Raw genomic sequence first — 16,388 nt, 5'->3', positions numbered from 1 at the left:
AAGAGGAAGTAAACGTCAACCAACAGCGGGAACCGCCTACCCCGTCTACCTCCTCCCCAAATTCCACCTCCACGAGTTTTGGGGACGGAGCCTCCCCTCCTATTGGAAGCCGTACAAGATCAAACAAACCAACAGCAGACGTCCTGGCTGCAACAACAAAATTATACCCAGACATTCAGCAGGTGGCAGCATATCCCATGGTAGCTGTAGCCAACCCAGCTTATGGAATGCCAAATCCTGGTCAACCTGCTCATCCACAGACCTTGCTGCTCTATCGCCCATGGACCGAAGAAGAAAAAGTAGCCGCATGCGCATCAGTTCCTCCCATTGAAGACAACGTTGAAAAATGGGCAGCTGCAATTAGAGAACTACATGGATCCTATCACCTCAATGGCAATGAATTACTAAGCGTCCTACGTCTGACCGCAGGACATCGAGTTGGAAGATTCCAAGGAGCCTTTGCTCCAGCCAACCAACGAGGCCAAGTCTACCAACCAGGCCAAGAACTAGACAACGCCCTAAATACTCTTTTAGAAAGAGCCATCGCAGTGTTCAAGAAACCACCTGATTTAACTAAAGTCCGCCAATGCCGCCAAGAACCTGAAGAAAGCGCACAAAAATATGTGGACCGCCTCCAAGACGTACTGAAACTACATGGTGGCATCGAAGAAAGCACTGAGGCACAAAGCACATACCAAACATTACTGCGGGCAACATTCCTGGATGGACTAGTGGACGGTACAGTCAATTTTATCAAGAAACATTACCACACCTGGAGAACTGCCCCGGTGAATGATCTCGTAGCTTGGGCCTCACACGCTGAAGACCTAAAAAGACAAAAAGCGCAATCATCAGTCTTCAATGCCATGCACACATTTTTTCAACATGCCTCTCCTCCACCTTCTGGACCAATTTACTACCAAAACCAACCCAATCGGGGTAGAGGACGTGGACGCGGAAGAGGAAGAGGCCGACCAGCCACCAGACAGGATGTGTGCTACAATTGTGGCAAGTACGGCCACTTTGCCCGAGATTGCCGCTCCAAACAAAAAATTGAGACCCCAAAATCTGACCACTGGGATCCAACCGAATGACGCGAGCAGGAAAGGTCAAGTGATGAAAACCCTGATGACACCAGAACGATCGTCGAGGTGCTTGACCTGACAGTCCTGTTTAGCCAGATGTCCTCTATTGACCCAGCAGTAAGAAAACTAGGCTTAGGGCCATTTACTACAACATTGAAATTCATTGTGGATTCAGGAGCACAATCCTCCGTGATCACTGATCTACCAACAGGTGTCAAATTGTCAAAAAGCACAATAATGGTCATAGGAGTGGGAGGTAGACCAGCCATCCATTACTTTACCGAACCACTGACCATTATTGATGAAGACGGAACAGAATACCCAGATCAAACTTTCGTTTACGTGCCTCGTTGTCCTGAAAACCTCATCGGACGAGATTTGATAAAAGCCATGAGCCTTGTATTAATGGTCGAAGGCTCCAGCATGGTCGTGACAAAAAGAGGACAAGAAACACCAATGCAGATGTTAGTACTAGAAGGAAAAGACAAACCACGCCCATTCTACAGTCTGGATCCGATCCAAAAAGGTCCAACATCAGTAACAAACAATCTGCAACAGATGCCAGAACAAATCCTACCAAATTCAAATTGGGTGCCCCAAACCACGTACCCACTTCACTCCACCATCCGCTTCGCCCCGAACAAAGAGGACAGAGACTTCTTTGATCAATGGTCCCGATTGACAACCATGCGGGCCCAAATAAAAGACCTAATTTGGGACGAACAGGCAGGATGGATGGCAGCCACAGTAATCTTTCCAGATTACATATATGCATTAACCACATATGAAGGCTTTGGCATTCCCTTCCACATTTCACTGGCAAAACCAACAGGCTGGAGATGGAAGGACATAGGATCAAAAATAAGAGATGTAACATGGTCCGAACAACGACTTCCGTGGACTCCATGTCAAGATGGAAGATTTAAACGCATCATGTCATCAGGAAACGTGGTCTGGAGGAAAAAACTAAACTGGGTGACAACATTTGTCCCCAGCACCCACCTAAGTACATGACATCCGGAGGAAACCACGATCCTGGCACTAAAAGACGCCATGGATCAAATACCACCTCAGCTGTGGTCAGCGTCAAAAACCGATGTGGGCCTAATGACCACAGCCACAGAAGTAACAATTGAACCAAGAACAAACTATCGCCCACGAATCAATCAATACCCACTCAAACCTGATGCCAAAGAAGGAATCACACCAGTAATTATGAACATGGTAAAAGCTGGAGTGCTCATAGAAGCCCCCAAGGTAACTTGTAACACTCCAATCTTTCCAGTAAAGAAAGCAGACACCACGACCTGGCGAATGGTCCACGACTTAAGAGCCGTAAATCAGGCAGTAAAACAGAGAGCCCCCTGCGTCCCCGACCCCCACACTCTACTCAATGCGCTGAAGCCAGAACAGAAATGGTTCACAGTAATTGATCTAAGCAACGCCTTCTTTTCCATCCCATTGCACGAGTCTGCCCGTCATTGGTTTGGTTTCACCTTTAATCAAAAGAAGTACACCTATACGAGACTACCCCAAGGCTATGCAGAGAGCCCCACCATTTTCTCTCAAGAAATCAACAACTGTCTGAGCCTCCATGAACACAGTGAAACCACTCAAATCTTGATTTACGTAGATGACATTCTCATCGCCAGTCCAACCAAAGAAGAAAATCAAGAAGAAGCAGTGAAACTGTGTCAACACCTGGCAAAGACAGGAAACAAAGCCTCACTGACCAAACTACAGTGGACTCAGACCGAAGTAGTTTTCTTAGGTCACATCATATCGGCAGAAGGAAGAAAACTAACCTCTGATCGGAAACAAGCTATCCTTGATGCCCCCAAACCAAAGACCAAAAGACAGATGATGGCCTTCCTAGGCCTAGTGAACTTTTGCCGTCTATGGGTTCTGGACTTCGCCGAAATAACGCAACCACTGGTGGATTTAATCCACAAAGAAGACCGACCAGTCATCCCCCGCAGTCTGTTCCACGCAGTAGCCACATTGAGTCATGGGAAGTCCCATGTCTCAACAGGAGGGATCATATCTATGGTAGAACAGACAATGACAATACCACAGGGCTTACAAACCTATTTTAAAACTTTTTGTAGGTCATGTATGGTGTGTTGTCGTCACAATGCTCAGGGAAACTTAAGACCACAGAGAGGGAAATGCCCAGTGGGCTCCTACCCATTTGAAGTTTTACACATGGACTTTATTGAACTACACAGAAGTGGTCAGCACAAGTACTGTTTAGTGTTAGTAGACTCACTAACTAAATGGGTTGAACTTGTTCCTTCAAAACATCCAAACGCCCTCACAGTAGCTAAAGCTATTTGTAAACACATAATACCAGAACATGGCATTCCACGAGTCTTGTGGAGTGATAACGGTAGCCATTTTGTAAATACCATCGTTGACAATATGGCCATCCATTTAAAATCAGCCATGGTCAGACAAAACAGGAGAGGCAGATCCACTGACTAAATGGTTATGTGACTTGTTTAAAGAACGGACTGTGTCAAGAGCAAATGATCTGCCCTCTACTTCTCTTCCTCCTGCACAGGAAACGGTGACCCCGGGTGACCTGGTGTTGGTGAAGGTGATAAAAAGGAAAACATGGTCGAGCCCACGCTGGGACGGCCCATTCGTTGTTCTCCTGACCACACCCACCGCTCTCAAAATCGCTGAGAGAGAGACGTGGATCCACCAGAGTCACTGCAAAAAGGTCACCGAACTCAGATAAGGGATTACCCCCTGATTCTTGTCAAAAAGAAGAAGAACAAAGGAGAAGATGACCCTTTTTCAGACATTGTTTGGACTTTGATCATTATAATGTTTATCTTATTATGTGTTATTTGTTCCTGCTGTATTGTCCCAATGTCTAAGAGATTAGTCGCCCGTATGTTCGTGGCCCAGATGTATCAATATAACTTACTACGCGTAGAGGATTATGTTGACACTGTGGAGACCGACACAAAAGTGTGACCCTCATCTTATTGTGTTTTCCTAACTTCAAATCCAGTTCCATTCTCAGACCAAGAGGTTCTCGTCACCGTGCGGTGGGGGAGTTATGGAATTTTTCCCTTTAAGTTAAGGGTTTTCGCCATTTCCTGAGAATGGTTCAAATGTTGTGAATCTATTAATGAAGTAATACTGAGAAAACTTAATTGTTTTAGTATTTACTGATATCCTTTTAAATCCACAACAGGAGGGAATGTGAAGTTGCTTAAAACAGTAGTCTTAACATTATGTGTATTTTAAAGAATATCCTGTATATATATCCTGTATATATTTTTGTGTTTTTATATTATCAACTGTCGTTTAGAGGCGCCGCTCAACTTTCTCTAATGTTTTGTATTTTTCCATGACGTATGAAACGAAACTGAAACTTAACTGTAATAAAAGCGACGAGGTGGCCGGGGGAGGAGAGAGAGTCGGAAGGAGCCGAGCGTGAGTTAAGGTCTCGCGCCTCCTGTCCTCTCCCAGCCGCGGTTGCAATAAAACAAAGCAACAGCTTCTGCCTCCTTTTTCCTTGGTGCACGGTCAGTAACTAAGGGGATCTGTAATATCAGACCCAACAGTTATTGTATTATTTAAAGTAAAGAGTAAATTCTTATGTATGAGTATACAGACAAGTTGCTTCATGTTAAAGATTGGATAACTCTTAGCATGAACAAAAATGCACCGAGCTGTCACCAATGTCTAACCAATGCATTTATGTCATCTAGTGGCAGAAAACTGACCTAAACACAAATCAGTATCACATTCTTTTTTACAATACACCACATCTTTTTAATTTTAACTCTTAATTGTTATGAAATTACTGTAGCAAAAAAAAGATCCAGCCATATTTCTATTAGTTTAAGATTTTTTTCCACTTCTATGCTAACAAAAGTATAAACATTTAGAAAAACTATATTTTATTTTTGTTGGCAATAACCTATATATTATTTTAATTAATTACGATTAGAGATGTCAAACAATTACATTTTTAAAATCAGATTAATCACCTCTTAGAATTTTGATTAATCACGATTAATCGCTTCATTAGAAAGGCTTTTTTTAATCAACATTTTTTGCCCGTCAAATTTGAAGATCACCTGTTATGTGTTAATTCTTTCGACATTTAATGTTATGACGACGTCTTCAACATTTTTTTATCCACTGCACACTCTCATCCTCCTCTTTTTCTAAACAGTTAATTACTTGCACAATTTAAAATGAAAAAAAAAGGACCTCGATAGTTTGACATGAACAAATATTCTGAATGTCATACGCAAACATTTATTAAATGCTTTACTGTGATGCATGTAGTTAGACAACCTGTGCTACCTTCAACGTAACCATCCGCTGTCAGCTAATGGATCATCTGAGGTCATAATTTACTCTCAATACATATGACGTATTAATACGTCATAAGCTTTTTTTTTATGCAAGAGTGTACAGGAGGGTCTGCCGCAGCTTCTGACTGAAGGATTAGGTTTGACTGCAATGTTATTTAAAAGGACCGGCCAGCAGGTGGCAGCAAATATAAGATCAGCCAGTATCACGCAAGGATCTTGTTGTAGAAGAAGAGAAGCAGGAAGTGTAGATTTGGAGTGGGTGTGTTCTCTGTCACTACTAGCGTGTTGTAGAGCAGCGGAGAGCCGCGGGGAGGAAGTAGAAAATAAGCGATCGGCAAAACAAAACAGTTAACCCTGCAGGATTGCTTTTTGGCTTTAAAAAAGCATCCTCATCGGCTCATCAAAACATAACTGCGGTGATCGAGTTGCTGCACGTCAAGGGATGACGCTTCGTTTGTCGAGCAAACGCAAAAAACAACCGTCGAGTGATGATCCGCAGGGTTAACGGCTCGTTTTGCCGGTCACGTGACAACTGGATGCTGCAGCCAATTGTTTATTTTTATGTGCACTAAACTGTTACTTTGTTATCCAAAGCACTTTCTGGAATGTTGTTTATGAGACCTTATTTAGATGTTTGAGCTGTCACAAACCCAAAAAATAGTAGTGTTAAAGTCCAAGTTGTGCTTGAAATGTTTGTTTTACAAAAAGCTCTTTTTCTATGTTTTTTTCCCCCTCAGGAATTAGAATTTCAACAAAACTTGGCTATGTTCTAATGCTGATAACTAAAGAATGTAAAAATATAGAAATACATTTTTTTCTGATGAAAGAAGAGAGTCTAACCTTTTTTTGGGGGTATGTTCCATGTTTATATAGCAATAGAACACAATATTCTGTGAGCCTTGCAAGATCAGTCAAAATCCAGTAAAACGGCTGGTATTGAAGGCTTGCTCCAATGAAAATGGCTGGCATTCAATGAGTTAATAGTGTGATTAATCTGCGTTAATACATGAGTAATGCGAGAATTTTTTGTGCTTTATCTTTGACAGCCCTAATTACGTTTAAAAATTGTATTCGCCTGACACCCTTAAAATAAATAATACATTCCAGACCAACTAAAGGAAATGGGATATCCCACGGCATACCTGTTGTTTGGTTGAAACTCTTTGCAGGAAGTTTTTCACAAAGATTTTTTTTTTCGAACATCAAGGAAGCCCTGTTAGTTATTCCAGGAAGGAATTCCTGACACCTGTGTAGTGTACAGACGCTCCCCAATTTACGAACGAGTTACGTTCCGAGCTATCGTTCGTAAGGTGAATTTGTTCGTAAGTTGCTTCAGTGCTATATTTTGTATTATAATTTATGTTTAAAGAGAATACGTACAGTACTGTACTACGTATGTTAGAGAGAGAGAGCGAGAGACACACAGTATGTACATGTACGTAATAAGATAAATAAAATGAAGTTTAACTTACTTTTGGAAGATGTACTCAATGCTTAAGGAGAGGAGGAGGAGGAAGAGGAGGATTTTATATCATGAGAGGTTCTTCGTCGTCGCTGGAATGGGCTTCAAAAGTTACTTCCTCCTCCGTAACTTCAATGTAGGAAGAAGTTGAGGGTCGAGGAGAAGAAGATGAGGGTTGATGAGTATCTTCCTTGGAGGATTTACTAGAAACTGGCCGAAAGAAGCGATCTAACGACGATTGCACAGTTTTCTTATTTTTTCATCATAAATGATGCGGTAGCACTGTATGGCATCATTCAATTGATTTGCAACCTTTGTGCAACGTTCAATATTTGGGTCTTGCTGCTCGAAGAGTGCGATGGCTTTATCTATGAGCGACAGGCGTTTCTTCTTCTTCCTCCTCCTCGACCCGTTGCTGAGCCTCCAATGCTGGGTGAGCTCTCACAGCGCCAAGCGTCGGTATTAGCGGCGGAAAGAAGCACTACAGTACTCGGAAAAAGGTGCGCAATACAAAATCTAACTTACAGCATCTCTTTCCGAACATTTTTTGACATGCGCTTATGCGCGCAGACAATGTTCGTATGTACCGTTTTCGTAACTCGAATGTTCGTAAGTAGGGGAGCGTCTGTACTTTACTTTAAGTGAGTCGGCACATCCAGCAGGTGCTTACCCCGCCCCTACTGGTGTCAAAACAAGCTTCACCCACCTCCCTTATTTGCTTTTACGAGCTCCGCTAAACCAGGACAGACCACCCCCTACCACCCCCACCCTTCCAAAAGCATGATTACATTCTTGTGCTATTCTGCCCCGCCTTCACAACAAGGGCGCTGCTCGTCTCTCTCCCTTTCAAGTGGAGGTAGCAGGCCGACGTTCCCTTTGAAGATGCAATCTTGGGAAACACTGAGACATCTCCGGGATTATCTTAAATGTCTTCAGTATGTCGACAGCCGAGCGCTTGTTGCGGAGCGGCGCGCTGGCTTCTTACAGGGGTCGACCAAAGGAAAATGTCACGCCACCGAGGTAATCATGGGGTCAACTCGACTCGTTTCGGATGATAACAGTCACGATGAAAAGATATACAGTAGTCTTTTCCCAACGAGGCTGCACTGTTTACAAACCGGAAACAGTAAAATCTCACCTAATCACCACCAAAATTTGCTATAAAACATTACTAACATTTTTGTGCCCGTTGTGAAATGTTGGTGCTTTTTCTTTAGCGCCCTAATATGGTGCCAAAGTAGTTACGGAGGGTCTTCAGTGCATGTGGATATTTTATTTTGTCCAACACTGTTGCCATGGCGACGTGCTGTTTCCCAAGAAAAATGACACTGATCTTGATGGTCAATTTTTATAGGCTGCAAAGCGGCGAGATACATGCCAGCATCTTCATACTTCAGTGTAATTATTAGTTCTAGACTGATATGTTTTTTTCAGAGCCAATACTGATGCTTATTATTAGTAGTCAAGGAGGCCGATAAGCGATATTTCAAGTCGATATTCATTTGCAGTAAAATTAAAACTTTGTTGAAATGCCATTAAGGATGTTTGTTAAAATAACTTTTCAAACACTGTGAATGTTTTTCTTTTAATTATAAACATACAGTATAAGGAATAGACAGTTTTGTTTAAAAATTCTAACAAAAATTGCAGGGACCTTCCCTGGTCATCAGCATGTGTTAAGCTAAATTAAAAGTTAAGCAAGTAAATAGCTCCTTAAACATTTCTACTGTAAATAAAGTATTTCAAAATTTCAACATAATTTCTTTGTTGTTGTTGTTGTTGTCATTTTTAAAAATAAAAAAGGTAGAGAGTTCCCAGTGTCAGCGCCATCTTTTATAAAGTAAAGTGGAAATTTAAATAAATACAGAAATGAAAAGTTACCTGTCTCACTGTGCGACAAATGTATGCGAATGTAGCTAATGTTTTTGTCAGGGTTCGTAAAAGGTTTCAAAACATCTTCGCAGACAGAAAATTTGTCTGAACATGTTCAAAATTTCTTTGAACATCTTACCAATCCTGCTGAAAACCCAAAATTCACTACCTTCGCAAGTATTCAGTGCGATAGCAGCTGTATCGGCCTTCAAATTCGTAAAAATAAAAAGGCTGATGCCGATATTAGTCAAAATGCCAAATATCGGCACCAATAATCGGCCCGGCCGATAATCCGTCTATACCTAGTATTTATGTAAAATAACTTTACATTTTTAACTTTAAATTTTTAATATATGTGCATTCTTGACTGGGGCGTCCATTATGTACAAATGAATGCTTGGTCTCTAACTCCTGCAAAAAGAGAGGGTTCGCCATCATAGCATTGTAGGTGAGTGCAAAACAACAGATGTCATCGCAAGGCAAAGTTCAGTCTTTCTCTCCCAAAATGTTCCGACAGTCGTAAAGGGAGCAAGAGCAAGCACTGGAGGAGGGAGGATACTACGCTGCTCGCCAAACAACTCTTTGTAATCATATCAGATGTGGTCCTCGGGGAGATTTTAGGAAGGCCAAGTGCTCAAAAACTGAATCACTGCATCGCCGGCAGGGAACGCGGCGTTGTCGTAATTACCTCCCGACGTTTCCCGCACGCTGACAAGGCCGCTCGGTGTGGGCCGCCTGCATGCTGCGTGTTTTCCTTTCTCTTTAAAGCCGGGAACACAGGCGGCAGGCCAACAAGACAAATATTGTTTTGGTGCGATCTGGCTCTGAGATTGGCGTCGGACTTGCGTCAGTATGTGCGTGCGGGCGCTGGCATGCTCGCGAGGAAAGCCAGAAACCTCATTTTCTCTCCTTCAAACGACGTCCTGCTCCGTTTTTTGTTTTCTATTACAAATGACCTGTTTGATTGAAATGCAGTTTCTCACGATGGCATTTAACTGGAGGGGAGGGAATAAGAGATGACAATGATATCAGAGAGAGGGAGCATGAAGGAGGAGAAACCTGTTTGTTTTGGTAAACTGCAATTCCTCCACTAATTTCCTCCTGATAAGAATCTTGCAGCTCCCAGTCAAGTGTTTTATCCCGGCAAGAGGGAAACGGCTCCTCGGGCTCGCACAGCCAATCGATTTCCGACCCCGGCGCGCTTTAAATCACACTCTCTGCTTTGTCGAGGTCGTCTATTTGCATAGAGGTAATCAATGACACATATTAACCAACCGCTCTCAGCCCAAGATGGACTTTTGCCTTCCGTCTTTGGCTTTTTGCTGCAGTATCTGGCTCTTCCACCTAACATCATCGACTGGTGTCGGTCGTGTTGGGGGGGCATTGATTTTTCCCCTCTCTCTCCCACCCTGCTTTAACACTTGATGAGTAGTTGTGTTAAGACGCCAAGGGACAGCCGCGCCCGCTTTAAGGAGATGAGGTCGGCTTTTATAGGCCTTTCTCCTCTGAGAGCGACGAGGTGTATACATTATGGGTGTGCGAGTGTGTCTGCACCAGTCGTTTAAGAGATTTGGATTCACACCAGCAAGCGCAAATAGGATGGAGGTTTTTAGTGGGCAAGCGTGGACTTTGCTGTCTTCAGTACCGTTTGTAGTCCGGTCTGGTTCTGACTTATGTGAAGACGCTATGAAACAAGGCAGGCCAAGTTTTGGCAATATTTTTGGAATGTATTTTCGGCTCATATTTATTTATTCTTTGTCTCATATTTTTGAATTTTTTCCTCTAGTGTTGGTCAAAGATAGGGAAGTCCAGAAAGTAAAAACCCTGCCACAGTTTGGCTTTAGCCACAGGTACTTCTACTCACCCGAGCTCGTTTACCTGCCAGTTGAGTAGAAGCACCTGTGGCTAAAGCCAAACTGTGGCAGGGTTTTTACTCTCTGGACCTGGATTTCCTACTTCTGGTGTTGGTGTATGTTTTTGACTAATGTTTCTGTATTCTAATTGTTTAGTATTTTTGGTGGATGTTTGTATTTTTTGTTTAGTGTTTTGTATTTTACCCCAATTGTGTATGTTTAGTCTATTTGTGTTTTTTGTACTATTACTACTACTACTACTGCTACTCCTACTAATAATAATGATTATAGTTTTCCAGTATTTAATTTTGTTCTTTTTTTTTTCAAAAAAATTTTCATTTGTTCTTCAATTTTTCTCATGTTAAAAAAATCTAATGTTTTTATTTTTTTCTTATTTTTCTCTTTTTAAAAATTATGGTTTTAATGTATTGTAATAGTTTAAAAAAAAACTGTATTTGTACATTCATATAACAGTTTTGCATTTTTTCTAATCTTTTCGAGTATTTATATTATTTTTTTACACATTTATTTATATATATTAAGGGTGTGCTAAAAAATCAATATGGGAATATATCGTTGCAGGCATCTTTACACTATACGTATAGATACGGAGGTGTCAGAATCGATATTGTACATTCATTCATAAAGTTAACCGCTGCGTCTTTGAAAGCTGCTCTTTGTTGCGCACACGCCGCTGGCGGTATACCGGAAGCAAACATTTTTGCCATCCTGCCTTATAAAAACATAATTTATGACTGTTTTCATAAAAATGTATGTTAAGTAATGTAAAATATTGTGATATGTATCACCTTTAAGGATACACTTATCGCGATACGTATCATATCGTGCCCCCTGTATCGTGATTGTATTGTTGGCAATAACCTAATATATCTAATATATCAATTTTCATACCGTTTTAATCGCTAATCTCCATTTTGGCTCCAGACTTTAATAAATTAAAAGATTGTGCCTTCATTTATAAGTGCTGCTGTTTGGGTTAGCACTAGTGAAGTTAAAATTGGCTCAACTATCTTACAAAATCCAACAGCGGATATTTGGTTGAAGTGGAAGATGCTCTATGTGAATAATTGATGCAGGGCATCTATTACAATTGAGCCCTCTATTTGGGGAATTATGGTGTTTGACATCTCATCATACCCAATTACAACTAGAAAGGCACTCAGTAGAGCAGCAAGACCAAATAATTCTTATTTGGAACAGCGCCTTCAGACAATACCTCTTGCAATGGCCTGACATTAATATTCATGCTTTATGAACTGAAAAAGCAAAGAAAATATAAAAGTGTTAATAAAAATGAAAAAAACATTCCCTGATCAGCACTTTTATCCGGAAGCACTCTTCAGTTTTATGGTGTCTTCTTTGTCCCGTGCTCCCTGAAGTGTCTCCCCAATAACAAACACAACATCCTTGGTGGGGTTTCAGTACAGCTAGTAATTGTTTTGGTTTGGGGCTTTGGGGCAGGAAACTTTGAAAAGCACGCCGCATTGAACGCGTGTTGGAACGTGACACGCTAACTAACTACAATGGGAGAGAAAGAGGGTCTCTTGTTTGTATCACTCGGCGGGTGGCTGTTGTTGTCATTTTCTATTTATTTTTGTCATTTTCTCTTTTATTTCTGTATGATTTGGTTTTAGTCAGACATTTGGAGCAAACCAACCTGGAAGCTTTTACGCTATAGCTAGCACCTTGAATGGAATCATCTCGAGTGAATGTAATGAATGCATTCCAGCACTTCATGTTTGTCCAATTTAACAGGGGCTGCCTATTATAATCCCTGCTCCAGCACACCCATTTTTAAGGAGGTCCAGCGGTGCATGTTATAGGCGGGTAATATCAGCCTAATAGGCTTACATGTCAGCACTGTATGGAACACAGACCCTCTAAATCACATTTGTCTGTGACACCTGCTCGCCTCCCTGCGTATTTATGCCGTTTCCCTCCCCCACTTTCTGTCCACTTCTTTTTGGATGAGCTCCAAACACCAAACCTCCTCCAAACACTGAAGCCCCCCCCCCCCTTGCCAAGATGGACAGGAAAACGTAAAGATGTTCACGGTTTGAAAGTTTAACCTGAAAACACTATCTCCAAACACAAAGTTTTGTTTGAAGCATTAACCCAGGTTTATTTGAATCCCCAATTCTGTCTTAAAGCACTTATTTGAAATACCAACATTATCATAAAATCCTACTTTAAAACCACAATTGTGGTTTAAATCCCCTAACCTAATTGTGTAACCCTCCCTAGAAATACTTTAAAACAAAAACCTGTCTTAAAACCCTACATGCAAATCTAACACTGTTTCCAAACAACTCTGGATTGATACCCAAACTCTGTTTTGAAAACCCCAACCCTGTGTTAAAATACTTCTTCAAAAACTTAACCCTGCCTTCAAATCCTAATGGGAAACCCTAAAACGCTCTTGATACCCTACTTTGAAAACCCAACTCTAAGTTGGAACTGGGTTAGGGTTAAGACAAACCAACCTTGTCTTGACTTAACCTTGACTCCAAACTTTTTTGCAACCAAAACTTTTGGATTGAAATCCAAATTTGAAACCCTAAACTTGGTATGACACTCTTAACGTTGGTTTGAAACCCAAACTTAAATCTATATAGAAGTCACTTTTTTTTATCCTAATTTGAATCCGCCCCAATATTGAAACCATACTTCAAAAACAGAACCCTGTCTAAAAAGCCTAGTTAAAACCCAAGACCTGTTTTAAAAGCCTTATTTATATACTAATACTAAACCTATCATAAGATTCTACTTCAAAAACCTTTACTCTGGGTTTAACTTGAAGCACCAACCCAGCCTTTAAGCAAAATTTTTACTTCCTAAGTTGAAACCCTAACCCTGTGTTGAAACTCTACTTTGATACACCAACAGTGTCTTGAAACTTGAACCCTGTCTCAAAACCCTTCGTTAAAAACGTAACCCTGCCTTCAGACCTTCACTTGAAACTTTAATCCAGTGGTGTCCATATGCGGCCCATCGTCCATTTTCTAGTGGCGCTCTGCATATAAAAAAAAAAAAAACTTTCGACATGGCCTGCAACTCTATTGGCGACACTGATATCCCCCAAGCCCTCAAAGAGAATCGTTTGGACACCCCTGCCCTAATCCTTTCTTGAAGCACTCATGTGTATGTAATCTGCATTCATTTCAATGTGCTCCTTATAGCTCTACACTAAATGCAGCAAAATCCTTCATTTAAATTCGGCTACAAAATGAAAACGTACCATTGTTGAAAAGGAAAGTAGCAAAAAAAGGTGATTCTGCCATATCCCTCTCTTGTCCCCTAATGATATGCGCTAATATTCACGCTTGTGTGGTGATTAAATTAAGTCATTTGCATGATGTATGTTGAAACAGATGCTGTATCAGCCTGTAAAAGGAGCAGCGAGGAGAGGCTAAGCGCCGTATTCAGGCTGTGAATTTGGTGTGTAATGGACTCGGGATGAGGTTGACCAAAGCTGCAGATAACCTTTAGGAAGGGCATTGTTCCTCTGTGCAGGGAGGGAGGGAGCGACTTCACTGCTATATACAGTATGTACAGTATATATACTGTACAGTACATCCATGTCATTGTGAGGCAGAGAGTAAATGCGGGGCCGTATAGCCGAATCCCTCATGGCTTCCCCGCGTATACATTTTTCAACAGCATTTTTGTGTCCTCTTGTCTCCATTAAAATGACATTTTCTTCTCATTCAGATCGGCCACTTGAGGAGGAATCAGTGAGGGACCACGCGAGGAATACATGAGGGGTCGGGGCAGGGAGGGTGCAGCGGCAGCACCGACAAGGTCAGAGTTCACACAAGCTTTCTTATACAGGCGTGGATTGCGCACACTTTTCTCTCCCTCTCTTTCGCTCTCTCTTGCTTTCATCTTGGCTGTTTTTTTTGTTTTTTTTCTCCCTTCTTCTTCTTCCCCCCTCGAACTCTCTGAGCAGAGTTGGCACGCAAAGGCAAAGTGAGGGAGAAATGTGGCTGCTTTTGATTGGACCCTCCTGGGCTGCCAGCCGGGGAGGGACTGAGCAGCTGCTGTTTATGAGGAGCTGTGCAGGATCCTGTTTGGCTCTGGCCAAAAAAAAAAAAAAGAAGCCAGCCAGCCAGTCCCGCCGAGAAGCCAGTGGCCTGTGTCAGCACAGTGTACACACAAGGAGAAATGTGCCACAGATTCGTATTCCTTGAAAAATGCCACATTTTTGCCATTCTTGAGTGGATACATCAAAACTGTTTGATAGAGAATAGTATTAATTGCTGAAATCAGGTAACTACATCCCTGGCTGAGAACTCAAACTCCAGTCCATACTATTGAAGCCCTTTGAGACTTTTTTGGTTTAAGGGCTACAAAAATAAAATTTAATTGAATACTTGCACTCTTGTCCCCCCACCTTTATTATACAAAACTGTACGACTACACAGCTTTCCTGAATTTATGTATGATTTATACTTGCTGTGTTTATTTTTATGCGAACATCAGAGAGGAGAAACCGCATCAATCATATGATACATACTGTACATTGTGCTTGCCTGCATGTGTTTTTTGAATCTGTGGATTGCTTCTAGTCATTGTTTCATTTGCCTGTATTTATGTTAAATTGGATTGTGGATTATTTCTGCAAATTTCTATTATGGCAAGTGGCAGATATCATAAATAACCCTCAAGGAGTTATTGCATTAGTCGGATGATATGTACATTGCACATACACATTATGCGCGCATGTCGTAGACTCTTTTGACTGTGTGTGTTGTCAAACATACGGCCCCCTGGGCCAGAACCGGCTCATTTGGGGGTCCAATCTGGTCCGTGAAGACAAACTCAAATTACAGTTTTTCACAAAAATCAACTGTTGTTGTCAATTAATAAAACTGATTTAAAAAATTCTGTAAAAACTAGCATATAGCACAACGAGGACACATTGAAGCAATGAACAAGACAGCGTGATATAGCATTGCTATATAGTGAGAGACTACACATAGATGTTTCGTGTAAAATAAATAAATACAATAAAGTACAATTTTGAGATGATTTTAAGTTAACACCAGTTTGAAGGCAGAGAACAGACTTTGCCAAATTAAACTCATCAAAGAACCTGCAGTAGACATATGCGGATTGTTCACCTTTTACTTCAGTTAAAGGGGAGAAGATAAGCAAAGGAATCTGCTATTCAGAATGCGCTAAAAAAATTAATATTTAAAAATATTTTTTGATGGTCCTTGTGTTTGTATTGGTATTTGCAAGGTGGTGGTTATAATGGGTAGCTAACAAGATGAGTCACTTCATTTGTGCGTCTACATTTTGTGTGCATGTCACGTTAGATTATTTCTAGTCATTGTCCTAATTCTGTTGTTCAAGGTTGCCACTATCATGAATAACTAGTAAAGAACATTCAAATTATAATAATTTTATGTCACCTCAACACTGTTAGCGTGCTAATGCTCGAGCATTTTGTGGACTTTTTTTTTTGCCTCTTTCTTATTTCTAGTTTGTCCTCAATTGTCTCGATTGTGCTCACCGGCCTGGACCGGAGCTTCTTGAAAGTTATCCGTCGCATGGTGCCATACTGCTTTTTCCTCACCTGCAGACGAGTTTGCTACTCGGGATTAAGGATGAGGATTGAGGCGCGAGGGGTAGGTGGGAGAGCCAGGCAGCAACTAAGTAAACCAGCCGGTTAATCTGCCTGTGTGTGCGAGTGTGTGGTGAGCAATACCACCACACGGGAAACATCTGCCACACGCACGCGCACACT

At 41.5% G+C, this 16,388-nt stretch overlaps 1 protein-coding gene across 3 annotated transcripts in view; it reads left to right on the top strand.

Moving 5' to 3' along the window:
• zmiz1a (zinc finger, MIZ-type containing 1a) overlaps positions 1-16,388 on the top strand; it is a 151,372-nt gene that overhangs the window by 39,716 nt on the left and 95,268 nt on the right. For 2 of the 3 annotated variants that reach the window (XM_077581230.1, XM_077581225.1), the window contains exon 2: positions 14,348-14,437. The exons of the other annotated variant lie outside the window; for it this stretch is intronic. The gene's annotated coding sequence lies outside the window, so the exon portion shown is untranslated. The remainder of the gene's footprint in view (positions 1-14,347; positions 14,438-16,388) is intronic. 3 annotated transcript variants of the gene reach the window in all.

Source organism: Vanacampus margaritifer, chromosome 12 (assembly GCF_051991255.1).
Source record: "Vanacampus margaritifer isolate UIUO_Vmar chromosome 12, RoL_Vmar_1.0, whole genome shotgun sequence".
Taxonomy (NCBI): domain Eukaryota; kingdom Metazoa; phylum Chordata; class Actinopteri; order Syngnathiformes; family Syngnathidae; genus Vanacampus; species Vanacampus margaritifer.
This window is presented reverse-complemented; position numbering and strand designations above follow the sequence as displayed.